The following is a 14,640-nucleotide window of genomic DNA, read 5'->3' as shown; positions in this document are numbered from 1 at the left end:
GAATTTGACTCCCTAAATGGACATCTGTTAGACCCTGCCCTGGTGCCTTGACTGTCTGGAGTGAAGGACGGACTGTCAGCCAAGCAGCCAGCTGGGCTCCCTTCATGCCTGCACTAGCTGCTCTGGACACGTCACAGACACCTTGAGGAAGCTGTACAGAAACTACAGGTTTTTGCTGCCAAAGCACACCTCTGACTCCTGAAGAGGTGTCTGTGGTGTCTATGGTGGTTCGAGCAGGTCTGGCCCCCCATAGACCCATGTGTTTGAATGCCAGGCCCACAGACAGTGACACTACTAGGAGGTGTGTCCATTTTGAAATGGGTGTGGCTTTGTTGGAGGAAGTGTGTCACTCTGAGGGTAGGCTTCCAGGTTCTATGCTCAAGCTCTGCCCAGTGCTGAAGAGAAAGTCTCCCGGCTGCTCGCTCTCTGCTCAAGATGAGACACTCTCATCTCCTTCTACAGCACCATGGCTGCCTGCAGGCCGCTCGACTTCCTGCTGTCACGATAGAAGGCTGAACCTCTGACACCGTAAGCCAGCCCCAATTACGTGTGCCTTTGTGAGAGTTGCCTTGGCCATGGTGTCTCTTCACAGGAATAAAACCCAAACTTGGAGAGTGTCTTAGCCACTGTTTCCACAGTTTGGACAGGGCATTTACCATCACCTGCCAAGTGAACTGAAGATGACCCTGTAATCATTTCTGCCTAGCCCAGGGAAGGAGCCCTTCTCTTGTGGTCCCCAACAGAAGTCTGTGAACAGTACAAACAGTCCATTCTTTTATTATTTTTTATTTTTTTTATTTTTTTTGGTTTTTCGAGACAGGGTTTCTCTGTGTAGCCCTGGCTGTCCTGGAAATCACTCTATAGGCCAGGCTGGCCTCAAACTCAGAAATCCACCTGTCTCTGCCTCCCAAGTGCTGGGATTAAAGGCATATGCCACCACTGCCTGGCAAACAGTCCATTCTTGCTGGAGAATTTCTATGATTGGCACATATACTCTTATCACCCCCCTTTCTTGTTACAAACTTGGGCTATTTGGCTCACAAGGAGACACCTTTTGTTCTGTGTCATACTGCCACATTACACTCTATAGAAAGCTTCTCTCAAGTGGTCTTTCCTTGCCTGGTTTTGATCTTACTCATTGCCAGGTGAGAGACACCATGACAGAGGCAACTCCTATGAAAGAAGGCATTTAGTTGGGGGCTTGCCTACAGTTTCAGAGATTTAGTCTAGTACCATCCTGGGGAGGAACAGGACAGCATGCAGGCAGGTACTGGAGCCGTGGCTTAGAGCTACATCCTGGTAGGTAGGCAGAGAGAGCGAGAGACAGAGAGAGACAGACTTGGTCTGACATGGGCTTTTGAAACCTCAAAGCCCACCTCCAGTGACCTACTTCCTCCAACAAGGCCACGCCTCCCAGTCCTGTCAAATGCCACTCCCTGATGATTAAGCATGCAAACACATGAGCCTGTGGGGGCCATTCTCACACATCACGACACCAGGGCAGACTGAGATGGTGACAGCAAAGTCCTATGCAAAAGCAAAGGCAATGTCAACAGCAGTAATAAAGGGTTGCAGAGAGCAGCCAGGACAAACATGGATGCCAGAGACAGTGAAAGCTGGAAAAAGCTGGAAACAACAGACAATGGGCCTGAGCAGCCGGAAGGATTCCAGACCCTAAGGCCATTCTCAAGGGCTCAGGGTCCCAACACGCCAGGATGGAGAGTGTCACACTTGTCACCGTGGGGCTAGCACCTGAGGCTCTGTGACAGCTCTAACACCAGCAGGCAGTGCCTGGTACTCTTTGCCACCATCACTCAAAACTGGCAGGAGCTGAGGCTTACAACAGCTGCCAAGTATCAGAGCCACTGACAAGCTCCCAACCTGAGTCCCATATGTTTCTGGCTTCTAAAGCCTGAAGCAATAGGTGTCTGGCAATCAAGTTTGGGAGCTAACAAAGATCTGCCCGTGAAGCCCTCAGGCCTTAGACACTGACAGACCCAAGATTGCCTCCTTGCTGTCCACTGTTTCATATCCAGGTAGAGTAAAAGAATCCCAGGCAGGGGCATGCTTAAGAATAAGGTTGTGCGGGGCAGTGGGAGTGCACACCTTTAATCCCAGCACTTGGGAGGCAAAGGCAGGCTAATCTCTCTAAGTTTGAGGCCAGCGTGATCTAGAGTGAGTGTCGGGACAACCACATCTACACAGAGAAAGCTTGTCTCAAAAACAAAACAAATGGCACGGGCCAGCCGATCTGGGCCTCCCTCAACTCGCGGGAGAAACAGGGGTCCTAGTCAGGTCAACAAGGCTTAGGCGAAGAAATGATGGCAGAGACGACACATGAAGTACAGGATCTGCTGGGGGCAAGCAGTGGGGAGTTCAGACCTAACACTTTTAGCTAATGTTCTTGAGTGGAAGCCCTTCATTACTCTCTAGTATGTCAAACATTTCTAGCTATTGTAAACTATTATTGCCCTAAGGAATGTGCCTGACTCTTGTTAGCTCTAGCAAGGCAGTTTCCTTGAGAGAAATTACAAGTTATGGGAAGCCTGGTAATTGTTGGGTTACCTTTATGCCTAATTATGAGACCGTGTTGACGATTGGAAAGACTAATCTGGAACACGTCTGAGTTAGGAGATACCAGTGACTGTCTGAAATCCAGGAGGCACAGAACTCTTTTTGGATTCTTATTGCCTCTTATCCTTAATCAGGATTTTACCCCCGATATTTTGTACGTGACTGGAGTATACGAGTGTGTGCGTAGCAAACAAACAAACAAAAAAAGCCAAGGCGGTGCTCCAGACTCTTGGACGAAGAAGACACAGTCTTCCAGAAGTGATCAGGAAAAGTACTAGGCATGGCTCTCTAGAGGAACAGAACCAACAGAACCAACAGAATGTATAGACATGTTGTAAAAGCGGACCTGTTAGGATGCATCAGAAGGCCTGGGCCTCACTGCACACAACATATCACATGGAACCAGAAGATCAGAGACAGCCAAGCCAGTGACCCAGGAAATAGCAGATTTCCTTGCATGTCAGGCACTCTAAAACAGGAAGGATCAAACAGTTCCTGGAGTGCCCCAAGGGTCCCAGACATGACCAGGGAGCCAGATCTCAGAGGTCTTTTCTTTTCTTTCTCCCTTTCTCTCTTTCTTCCTTTCTTTGTTGTTGGGGGGAGGGGGTTGTTGTTGTTTGTTTGTTTTTGAGACAGGGTTTCTCTGTGTAGCCCTGGATGTCCTAGAACTCGCTGTAGACCAGACTGGCCTTGAACTCAGAAAACTACCTGCCTCTGCTTCCCAAGTGCTGGGATAAAAGGTGTGTGTCACTATTGTTAGCATTCTCTCTAAGCTTCGCCCCACAGTTACCTGGCAACAACAAGGTATACCTGACTCACTATAAAGGAGGCTGCTTGCCCCCTCCTCTCTCTCTTGCTCTTCTCTTGCTCTCTTGCTCTTGCTCTGTCCTCTCATCCCTTCCCCCTTCCCTCCATGTGCTCATGGCCGGTCTCTACTCTATTCCTCTACTCTTCTCTCCCTCTCCCTTTCCCTCTCCCTCTCCTTCTCCCTCTCTCTCTCCCTCTCTTCTTCTTCTTCTTCCTTCTCTCTCTCTCTCTCTCTCTCTCTCTCTCTCTCTCTCTCTCTCTCTCCTACCCTCTTAACTCCCCTCCCCATGCCCTTAATAAACTCTGTTCTACTATTCTGTCATGTGGCTGGTCCCTCAGGGGGAAAGGATGCCTCAGCATAGGCTCACTGAGGCACTCCACTTCCCCTAGACCTCACCACACCTCCATAGAACACATCCTCCCTCTCTTTATATTTTTATAAACACATCAACTACCACTGCCCGCCCAACCTTAGAGTCTTTAAAGCTACATGGTCCACTGGCTGGGCAAGTAAGGAAATCTGAATGCTAGGTGCCAGAAGCCGGTGACACTGAGAAGCCTACACTTCACCTGCCTCACACCTAGCTGTCCATCACCATCACCCCATCCACCCAGTGCACAAAGCTTCCCCATAACACCAGAGAAAAGGCCAGGGTGAATTCAGAAATATCTATGCTCAAGGTTACGCATAGGGGGAGGCAGCCTAAAAATAGAATTAATTTCTCTTATAGAAAAAAATTAACTACATTTCCTGTTACCCAAATATATGGCCTGAATCCTGCCACTGCTTATATACCTACATCCAGATGCTCATATTAATGTTTTCTGAAATGCTAACAGTGGCTACCCATCAATGTAGAGAGGACCTCTACACTGTGTGGAAGCATCACCTGTCAATAAAATTATTGGCTTATTAGCTTAGGCAGGGAGTAGGAGGTGGGAGTTCTGGTAGGAAGAGAGGATTCTGGGATAGAGTCAGGCACAGGAGCCCCCAACACTGACAGAGACAGAGGCATGAAACTGAGTGGAGGAAACCAGCCTATGGCATTCATAGAATAGAATACATGAGTTAATTAAGTTACAAGCTATTCGGGGGTGGGGGGAGGGGTGAGCCCTGGCTTATGGTCTAGGCATTTATTCATAAATAAGTCTCAGCGTCATTATTTTGGGAACTTGGGCATGGGTGGAAAAGCCTGTGGTTACATGTGGAGGATGGAAGTGGAGAAAGGATGAAGATTTGTAATCTTCAGCATCTGCTCTATACAGCTAATGTTTCATCCATACTCAGCCATGTGAACACAGTTTGTACTTGGTGAGGCATTAGGTAGTAGAAGTGAATGATCACTTCTTGAGAATTGGAGCAGACTTGGAGGGTTCTTTAGGCTTCTCCCAGGTAACTGTGCATGCCTGGAACTGTACTCACAGACGCCACTCTTCCAGTTCCCTGCCAGTCATTCCCAGGCTGCCCTCATTTTTATGATGCCTGTCAGTCATAGCCTCAAGGGACATCCACAAATCCCTAACCTCTAACTAAACTGTACTGCCTGCTTCCTCAACAATGCCCTTGAATAAAACTCCAAGTGCTTGAATGCCAGCCATGACCGTCTCATTTGCCCTTTGTGGTTTTAGTGTGATCTCACACACCTTTAAAGCTTATCATTGGTCAGGTCAATTTATCAGAATACAAAATAATCAGCAGAAAGAGAGGCCACAGTGGAACAGCACTATGCATTGCAAAACTAAGTCAACTTGGGATACCATGATAAAAGAGTCACTGCCTGGGAAGAATTACAATATGGTATGTTTCTGAATCCTAGCATAAAGGCATGAAACCCACCGCCTATAAGGAAGGAACTGTGATCTCTGTGATCTCCTTGACTTGGGGGATTTTGTAGAAGAATAAAACTTTGCAGTACATTCCAGCCAAGGTCTGGTGAATCTACGCAGTCAAGCAGGCCTACAGGGAGGAAACTAGATTAGAATAGCTGCTTTCTAACTAACAAGAGAACGCACATGATATACCACGTGCAGAGTCAATTAGTATAAAGCTGGAAGATTCATGTATATGAGAGCAACTGGTTAATTAACATAGGGCTGGAAGCTCACATATACCTTAGGTAAGCAATTCAATTTTCCCTATGATTTATGGCTTAAGGAAAGGACTACAGCATCCTACAACAAAGGCATTTTTCAATGTTATTGGTTAGTTGCAGTAAAACTATTACTTTCCCAGGAACTATAATTTTTTAAATGTGTAGTTAAGAAATGGGATGAGTTAGCCTTTTCTGCTGCTTCATATAGATCAGCAAGCCTGGCAGGGAACTGCAATGGTCAGGAGATGAACCAACGCACGTATGTTTGTGAGTTCACATATATACAGCACTTAAGGGTGCTTCCGGCTGTTCTATGGGACCCAAGCTCAATCCGAGGACCCATGGGAACGTCTGACATTGAGCACCCACACAGGAGGCACACATTCACACAAACACATATCCACACACGCGAATAATAATAAATCTTTTAAAGGACCTTGACCTTGCCGGGCCAGTGTGGAAGGCTAGTCTGCTGTCCATTGCACTGTGGGGAAGCCATCCCTTCTCTGTTGAAATCACTGAGGTGGAAAGTAGACGGATCTGTACTTAGATGTTCAGAGGACCTCACCGGAACAAGACAGATCCTCTCAAGACCCCCCATCCCTCAAAATATATAGGTTATTGTAATTGTATCTAAAGTTGATTCAAAGTTTGGGGCTAGGTTTTATTGAAGCATCAGTAGCACCAGTTGGCTTGGCAGCATGGAAGCAGGGGAGATTGTACAAGGTCCTACCCCTTGATGAAGAGCTACTGGCAACTACTGACTGCTAAGAGAGAGAGTCATTCTTCCTTGGGATGAACCTCCAATTAGCTATCCATTATCAATTGGTCAGCTCTAAACACACACACACATATGAGCAACACTAAGCATACTCGGCAGGTTGTGCCTAGATATGTATTTTGCATATGTGTGTGTGTGTGTGTGTGTGTGTGTGTGTATGTATATGATACTAATAACTAAAGGAAAAGAGGCCATTAATTTAAAAGGGGGGTGGGGTTACATAGTGCCAGGTGAAGAAAGAAGAGAGGAGAAATTATGTAAATACAGTACACATATATGAAACTTTAAAATAATACTTAGAGAATAAATTTATATTCAAAAATATGATCTATGTTGTTTTCAGTAATTATTTTACATGCACACACATTTATTTTAAAGAAATGCCCCAGAAACAAATAATACTATAAAAAAATTGGTGTAGCATAACAAGAGCATTAAACTGTTAACCATTTATTACTTTATAATCAAGAATGATGCTAAGAGAATTGAAAAGTGAACTACTTTTTCTAACACCTAAGGTCAGGGCCAATGAGCTGGCTGAGCAGGGAAAGGTCCCTTCTGTCAAGCCGTAAGACATGAGTTTGGGTTCCCAGGACCCACACGGTAGAAAGAGAGCCCTCTACCTATATGACATGGCATGTGTTTGCATAAACATACACACAGAGAGAAAATAACATGTGGTTTTACTTAAATGTAAAGTTTGCTTAACATAAACAGCTGGCTCTTGGCAACGAGAGGAAAACACACGGTGTCCTACCCACTGACCACAGCTCCCCATGGAAGAACAACCTATGTTAATTCAGAGGAAAAAGATCCGTGAGAAGTTGGCCCCACAGACTCCCAGTGGATCCTGCCCCTCTTGGAACATGGTGAGTTCATAGCTGTCTGTCTTTGCTTCCTCGGTACCAGATATAGCCCAAGCACCACAGACATGGCGGCCAGCGCGTGCTGCCTGTGCTATGCTACATAAAGCCCCTTCCCCAACATGACCTAAAGGGGCAAGAGTCAGGGCGGCTGGCTTTAGGTACGCGAAGTACAAATACTGAGGTCCAAGCTGTAGTAGGGCTCATGGAGTAGAACAAACGTGAAAATGCCTACACACCAGCCAGGTGGGATGGTACACACCAGCAGGAAGACCCTGTCCCCCATTTTTTTTTTAAATGGCACAGTGGCACAGAGGAAGCAGAAGCAGGTAGATCTCTGGGAGTTCGAGGCCAACTTAGGCTACATAGGACAGCCAGAGCTACATAAGAGAGAGAGAAAGAGAGAGAGAGAGAGAGAGAGAGAGAGAGAGAGAGAGAGAGAGAGAGAGAGAGAGAGAGAGAGACCCTGTTTTGGGGGCAGTGGGGAGTCAAAGCCAGCAATATAGCTGAGTGATTAAAGACTCTTGCTACCAAGCCTGATGACCTGAATTTGATCCCATGAATCCACACGGTGGAAAGGACAGAGCCTTATAAATTGTTCTCTGACATGCAGAAAACTCATGAACACTCTCAGACACACACAGAGACTAGAGAACACGTACCACTACCATGCCCCAATAAAAGAAAGAATATGTAATACAAATATTTTAGAAAAGCAAGTACTTTGTTCTATAAATAAATAGAAATCCTACCTACAGAATTAAAGAGATTCCTTCTTATATGTAAGGTGAGAGAAGACTGAAGCTCAGAAAATGATTATATGAGCTACTCATTAGAACATTTAGGAAGGGGGCAAACATGTGATACTGTTGGCCTTTTGCCATCAAAAGCATACAACATGGCCGACTGAAACTTTTCAAGACACCATCTCAAAAGCCATGCGTCTTTAACAGGCAGGAGACTCCTTGCTTAGCTGTTACTTTAGTTCGGCTTTCTGTATTGGTAGCTGGATTAATTACTGTTTCCTTGTCGTGACCAAATACCTGCCATGAAGCACCTCGAAGACGAAGGGTTTGCTTGGGCCTCCAGTCAGAGGAGATATCGTCCATCCTGCTAAAAGGATCTTAGGTGCCTGGTTACATTGTACCCACAGACAGGAAGCAGAGAGCCATGAAGAATGGTGGTTGATTTACTCCTTTTCATTCTGCCCAAGACCTCAGCCCATAGAATGATAATGCCCACATGTAGGGCTAGTCTCACCAGTTCAACTAAGCCAACCTAGAAACTCCCTCATAGACTTTCCCAGAAGTTTGTTTCCTAGGTAACACTAGCGCTTGTCAAGTTGGTAATCAATGTCAATCATAACCAGCCCCAACCTAGTATGATAAATGTCCTTAGAAGAGGAGGTTAGGATACAGGTGCGGATGTATTTAGAGCAAAGTCCACAGAGGACAGAGTGAAGGATGCTGCTGTCTCACATCTCTAGCAGATTTTTTGGGGGGGTGAGGGAGGTTTGAGACAGAGTTTGTCTGTATAGCCCTGGCTGTCCTGGAACTCACTCTGTAGACCAGGCTGGCCTCGAACTCAGAAATCCGCCTGCCTCTGCCTCCCAAGTGCTGGGATTAAAGGTGTGCACCACCACCACCTGGCTTCTAGCAGCTTTTATAAGAACACTTGTCATCAGATTTAGGGTCAACTTCGATAATCTAAGATAATCTGCTCACTTCAAGATCCTTCATTTACCTCTTCTCAAGTAGGGTAACCATCACAGAGTCTGAAGATTAGGCCTCACCCATGTTTTTACTATTGCGCTCAGTGTCCCTTAAATCAATACCCACCCCTGTCATTACACTGAATCTCCTCTTTATGCCCAGTCGTCTCTGGGTATACTTCTATCATGGTATGATCCCTGAAGATATGCTGACACGAACTCCGCTTCCTCTTCATTTAATCATAAGAGCCTTGAGAGTGAACCCATCTGATTATCTCCAAATGCCCAAGCAATCAGAGCGATAGCGATAACTCAGACTTCAGGTCAAACAGGATGACGGCCGCAGTCTCTCCCGTCAGCCGTGTCGCCTCAGAAAGCTTTGCGGACTTAACCTTTCTGGGCTGATTGGGTTGATGGGGTAATTATTGAGAATTATTATCATAATAATTCTCAATACATATTGATGAGAATCTATTATGATAAATTCAGCAAGAGCATTTAATTCGATGCCTGGCATTATCAACCGTAGTTAAGTAAATGGCAGAGGTCACAAAGATAGATTTTTCACTTCCTTGCGCTTAGATGACTGTCTTTCACAGGAAACTGATCTGAGATAACACATGTGTGCGTGTGTGGCTACGTATTCTAGTTCTCTCTTTTCCTGCTGCGAGGTTTCCAGCCCAAACTTTCCAACTTCTAGTGCTCCACATGAGCAGAGCCCCTGGGGTAGGTAGGACTGCATCACTGCCGCAGCTAATGGCATGAGGACACTGGTTACTTTGTCCCCTAAAGTGAGGTCATTTATGTCTATGTCTGTTTTCCACCTCTGATGAAAGAAAGAAAGAAAGAAAGAAAGAAAGAAAGAAAGAAAGAAAGAGAAAGAAAGGAAGGAAGGAAGGAAGAAAGAGGTCATAGTCCATTCTGAAAGTCTGTTCACAGTGTAAAAATCACCAGTACGGACGCATACACTTGAAATCTCAGCCCTTAGGGAGCTGAGACATGGGGATTGTAAGGTTGAGCTTACCCTGGAATACATAGAAAACAGTGTCTCAGGTATGAACAGAGAGGGAGAGGGATGAGGAAAACTAGGGGGAGAGATGGGGAAAGGGAAAGGGCAGAGAAGAGAGAGAGAGAGAGAGAGAGAGAGAGAGAATGTCACATTAGGACATTTTGAAATAAAACTTAAGTTCTCCCAAGAAATAAAATCTATAGCATGAAGTTTTGAAGAGTCACTCTGAAGGAAAAAAATTAGGGTCCAGAGTGTGGCTCATGCTACTAAACACTTAACATAGGCAAAGCTCTGAATTAAAGTTCCCTACAAGGAAGGAGGGAGGGTGAGAGGAGAGAGGATGCACAGCAAAGTCACAAATCAAAGATTCTGTTCTACCAGTGAGCATGGTTCAGGGTGAAACAATACACTCACACACAGAGAAAGTTCAGGTTTTCAGAAAACAAAACAAAATTTCCTATCAAGAAATAAAGTCAAGGGCAGGGAGTGAGGGGACAGTGTGGTGGAGAGATAACTTAGCAGCTAAGATGCTCAGAGGATCGGAGTTCAATTCCCAGCATCTCCGTCAGGTGACTCACACCGCCTGCAACTCCAGTTCTAGGAAAGCCAACACCCTCTTTTAGCCTCTGTGTGCACGCATGTGAGCACACACACAGACACTCACAAATATATAAAAATTAAAATTAAAAAATGTTTTTAATAGAAAAATCAAGCAAACAAGGAAAAGAGTAAGGGAATGGGAAGATTCATGAATATAATTTTGAATCAAAATAAGTTACCTTTTTTAATGCTATGCCACAATTTGAAAAAAAGGATGTTTCATTTGCATATGAAAGACCTTGGATTTCATCTCTAGGAGTAAGAGAGAGAGAAAATTATAAATCAATATTTAGTAGTTCAGCCAGGAAAACAGTATTCCATCAGTTCTAAATGGTATAGAAGTTTAAGGGTCTAACTCATCGTAGACAAAGAAGCCAAATAGGTTTTCTTCCTGAATCTAATTTGCATCTCAAATAACTCAACAGAGCTAGCCTGTGCTAGATTGCCCTCGTGACCCAGTCCTGCCAGTATCGCAGGGCACTGCTATCTGCTCCTAGGTTCTGAGTAACCAGCCGGCTGAGCCTCCCAACTCTGCAGCCTGGCAGCATCGATGGCATCCTGTCACTCCCTCAGTCCTTCCTCCCAGACTCTGGCCAGTTCTGGGTTCCACGGGCCATGTGGGGGAACGGGGCTGTGGGGGGCGGGGGGAGGACGGTGACTATGAACAAAGGCTATGGCTAACGGGAATGCTGTTGCTGCACATACCAACATCACTCAGGTTTGAATGGGTCCACTTTTAACAAGCACTGGATCCAGTTCCGTTTTAAGAGGGTGAATGTTTGCAGTAGTGGCAAATGTCAACCTGCGGCAGATGGTGAATGCCAAGTGTCACCCTCTGACTCATTTAACATTTGGATTGGTGACCCAGGAAAGTGTAAACAGCATGTTAATGTTATCTACGGATGACACTGTATGGGGCAATGAGTGCATGAGAGGGTTATGCAGATGGTCCCGGGGGCTCCAACAAAGAAAGAAAACCGGATGTCAACTGGGCGAAAAGAGATGAGCTAATGTAATAGGCTTAGGAAGATGAGACGAGCTACGGATAATGGATGGGCTGGTGGCCGACTCCGACGGTGGTCAAACAAGGAGTGAGTCACACACAGCATATCATGATTCCATACTGAGCCCATGCTATCACACCATCCTGTCAATGAGAGGTTCCTGCCACTGTCTGGTAGACACTGTGTGTGTGTGTGTGTGTGTGTGTGTGTGTGTGCACGTTTTCACAGTAAAAAAGAAAAAGAAACAACAACAAAAAAAAATAGCTAGGACAGTGTGTCAGAGAGGACAGGCATGAGGAAAGGGGATTCTGTGGAGTTAGAAGATGATCTGGGTGAGCCTTCTGCAAAAGTCAAGGGTACAAAGGTTCGCTTCTGCTCGCCTCTTGCTTAGACTCCCTCGGTGTGGCTTCGTCTCAGGGTCAAGGTGAATGGAACCTCTCTCTCTCTCTCTCTCTCTCTCTCTCTCTCTCTCTCTCTCTCTCTCTCTCTCTCTCTCTGGTACCGTCTTGAGCATCACGTTCGGTCTACAGATATTAAACTAATAAACAGCCTTGGCTTAGGCTCTCCTCTGCCTGTGCCCAGAGCGGGAGGTCCTCTGCTTCTGTAGTTCAGTCTCTGAGTCTGTGGTTCACTCTCCAGTCTCTGTCCCATAATACAACCAGTCAGCAGACATAGAACTTTCTCCTCTGGAGGTCTTCAATAAACCGCCCCCCAAAGCTGTGACAAAACAAAATAAAGGAAGGAGATGAGAGTGGAGATGCTGGGTAGGAGCCCGAGGTAAAGAACTACCTTAATCCGCCTCACCCTCACCTGAGGCTCTGCGGAAACACGCTTTTACAGTTCTCTATTCACAGGTCTTCAAACTGTTATCTCTGCTTTCCTGTCCTTATTCTTCTTTGTCAGCAAGCCCACCCTTAAGCAATTAACTGTTCATTAACACCTTCACAGAGAATAAAAGGAAGCAAAAGAAACTGGTGGGGAGGAATCACAGCTATGAGCTCCAGCTCTCCGAGACAGAGATACCATGGGCAGCATCCAATGTAAAAATCTTATTGCTACCTACAGAATCCTTCTCAGCTTCAAGAGTGAGAGAGAATGGGGGTGGGGGCCTTGACATTCAGAACCTTGGGAAATTGTCTTAGCGTCAGCACACTCCTTAACTTACAGAAAAAAAAAAAATTAGTTACCTACAATCACTGGGTTGACTCTTCCCTTACTGAGACCTCACTCGATGGAAGTCAGCCTGAAACTTGCTTAGACTTCTATAGCCATTGGGGAAAAGGTAGAAGCTGGACAGTGGAGTGGCTACTCTGGGGGCTCTTTCCCGCCTCCACTCCGTAAATAAGGCAACAGCAGTAGCCTAAATGGACCAAGCAGACAGCAAAGACTCTGCTTCCCATTGAGGAAAAGCCCAGGACTCTTAGCCGGGGCATCTCCCTGCCTCTGGCAAGAATGCTGTGGTCGACCCTCCCTCTAAAATCGCAGTTGAAGAAAGTTAGCCTTCTAACAGGGAAAACCAGCCTTCAACTGGTGGTAAATATGGAGACTTTATGCAAAAAGTCAAACGGAGGACCAAGAACAAAGTTCAAGACCCAGGAATGCAGAAATGCCTGCGTTTGATTTTAAAGTACCTCTCCATAGGATACCAAGTCTCCTCACACAGCTATTGCAGTTTCCTTTTGTAAAGCAAACTCCAATTCATTCCAGTATTGAAAACCCATCTCAGACTTCTCATTTCCAAGGTCTCGTTTATGTCCACTTTCAAGTGTTTCTGTCTTTTCTGGGCAACAACTCCACCATCATTCTCCTGACAAAGATGAGAAATCAATCGTGGCATCAACTTTGGCTTAGGTTAGATTCTCCTCTCTCTGTCTTTCTGTCTTTGTTTCTGTCTCTGTGTGTGTATGTGTGTGTGAGTGTGTGTGTGTCTGTCTGTCTGTCTCCCCATCTCTGTCTCCCTGTGTTCCCCCACCCCCCTCTCCATTCATCCATCCATCCTACCCCTTGCTCTGCTGACCATCTTGGCAGTTACATCCCAATCTGTAACCCCTCACCACCCAATGCTGACCTAATGACCTTAGGTCAGGGCTCCTGTTCCCCATACCTGTATTTCGGCCTGTGGTGATCCTTTAAATATTTAAATACGATCATGATCCCTCTCTGATCAGAGAAGTCTCCCAGAGCTTCTCCCTCACCTCAGAGTGAGGTGTAGTCTTCATCCGGACTCCAAAGCCCCTTGGCCACCTCTTCTGCCTCATCTTTCCCTGACTGGATCTTCCTTTTCATGTGCCTCTGCTGCTCCCAGACCCCAGAGAGTTCTCCCCATCCAAAGCATCTGCTCTCTGCCACAGCTCATGCCCCACAGCTCATCCCCCACAGCCCATCCCCCACAGTTCATCCCCCCACAGCTCATCCCCCATAGCCCATCCCCATAGCCCATCCCCCACAGCTCATCCCCCATAGCTCATGTTGCTCAGAGCTCTGCTTGTGTCAGCTTCTTTAAGAAAACTCCTCTCTAATGGCCTGCCTAAAATAACAGCCACCCAGCCACAGTCCAATCCCTACTTACTCGCAAACACTTCCACTAGCAGTGTATCTGGTTGTATATTCCTCAGCTGCCCTCTCCCATCCCTCACCCCATCAACTGTAGATCACCAGCCATCTACGTAGGTGTTCTCTTTCTCTATTCAATCTCCACAATCCAGCACTGTGACTGTAGTGTAATGGAAACTCATCAAAGTCTTGGTGAATGGACAGTATCCTTTCTATTTCCTGGGGGAGGGGGGAGCTATAGTTTCTATCAGAAAAGTACTCTTAAAATGTTTCTGCCTTGCCCGGGGTTGGTCTAAAGGAGCAGGTGATCTGTGTACAGAGGGCCTGAGCCCGGGGAAACTATGGAAGAAGGGGTCTGACTGGGGTAGATCCATCCAGGAAACCACAAGGCTCAGCCCAAAGCATGAGCTATCCCAATCTCCACACAGTGAAATCCAGAAAGACTATGTGTCTCACCCAAGGTCACAGAAATACTAACTGGCAGAAATGGAAGCAGCAGTTAAATCTCCTAGCGGTGTCCTGGTGGCGTTTTCCCTCGAAACTGCATTTGTGGGGGGGATAACAACATCTTTAAATGTTTTTTCTAGCTGACCCCATTTCATGGTGTTAATTGATGAATTCATTTCAATCCTAACCCTTTGATGT

The 14,640-nt window shown here is 46.1% G+C and overlaps 1 long non-coding RNA gene across 3 annotated transcripts in view; it reads right to left on the bottom strand.

The window, feature by feature from the left end:
• The window catches only part of LOC116069138, a 93,163-nt gene extending 80,114 nt beyond the window's left edge, over positions 1–13,049 (bottom strand). For 2 of the 3 annotated variants that reach the window (XR_004109867.1, XR_004109868.1), the window contains exons 1-2: positions 12,253–13,049; positions 10,618–12,159 (exon numbers count right to left, since the gene is read on the bottom strand). This is a non-coding gene — a long non-coding RNA (uncharacterized LOC116069138). The remainder of the gene's footprint in view (positions 1–10,617; positions 12,160–12,252) is intronic. The other variant, XR_004109869.1, reaches the window with a different exon arrangement.
• Between the last annotated feature and the right edge of the window lie 1,591 nt (positions 13,050–14,640).

The sequence above is a fragment of the Mastomys coucha genome, unplaced genomic scaffold (genome assembly GCF_008632895.1).
Source record: "Mastomys coucha isolate ucsf_1 unplaced genomic scaffold, UCSF_Mcou_1 pScaffold22, whole genome shotgun sequence".
Taxonomy (NCBI): domain Eukaryota; kingdom Metazoa; phylum Chordata; class Mammalia; order Rodentia; family Muridae; genus Mastomys; species Mastomys coucha.
This window is presented reverse-complemented; position numbering and strand designations above follow the sequence as displayed.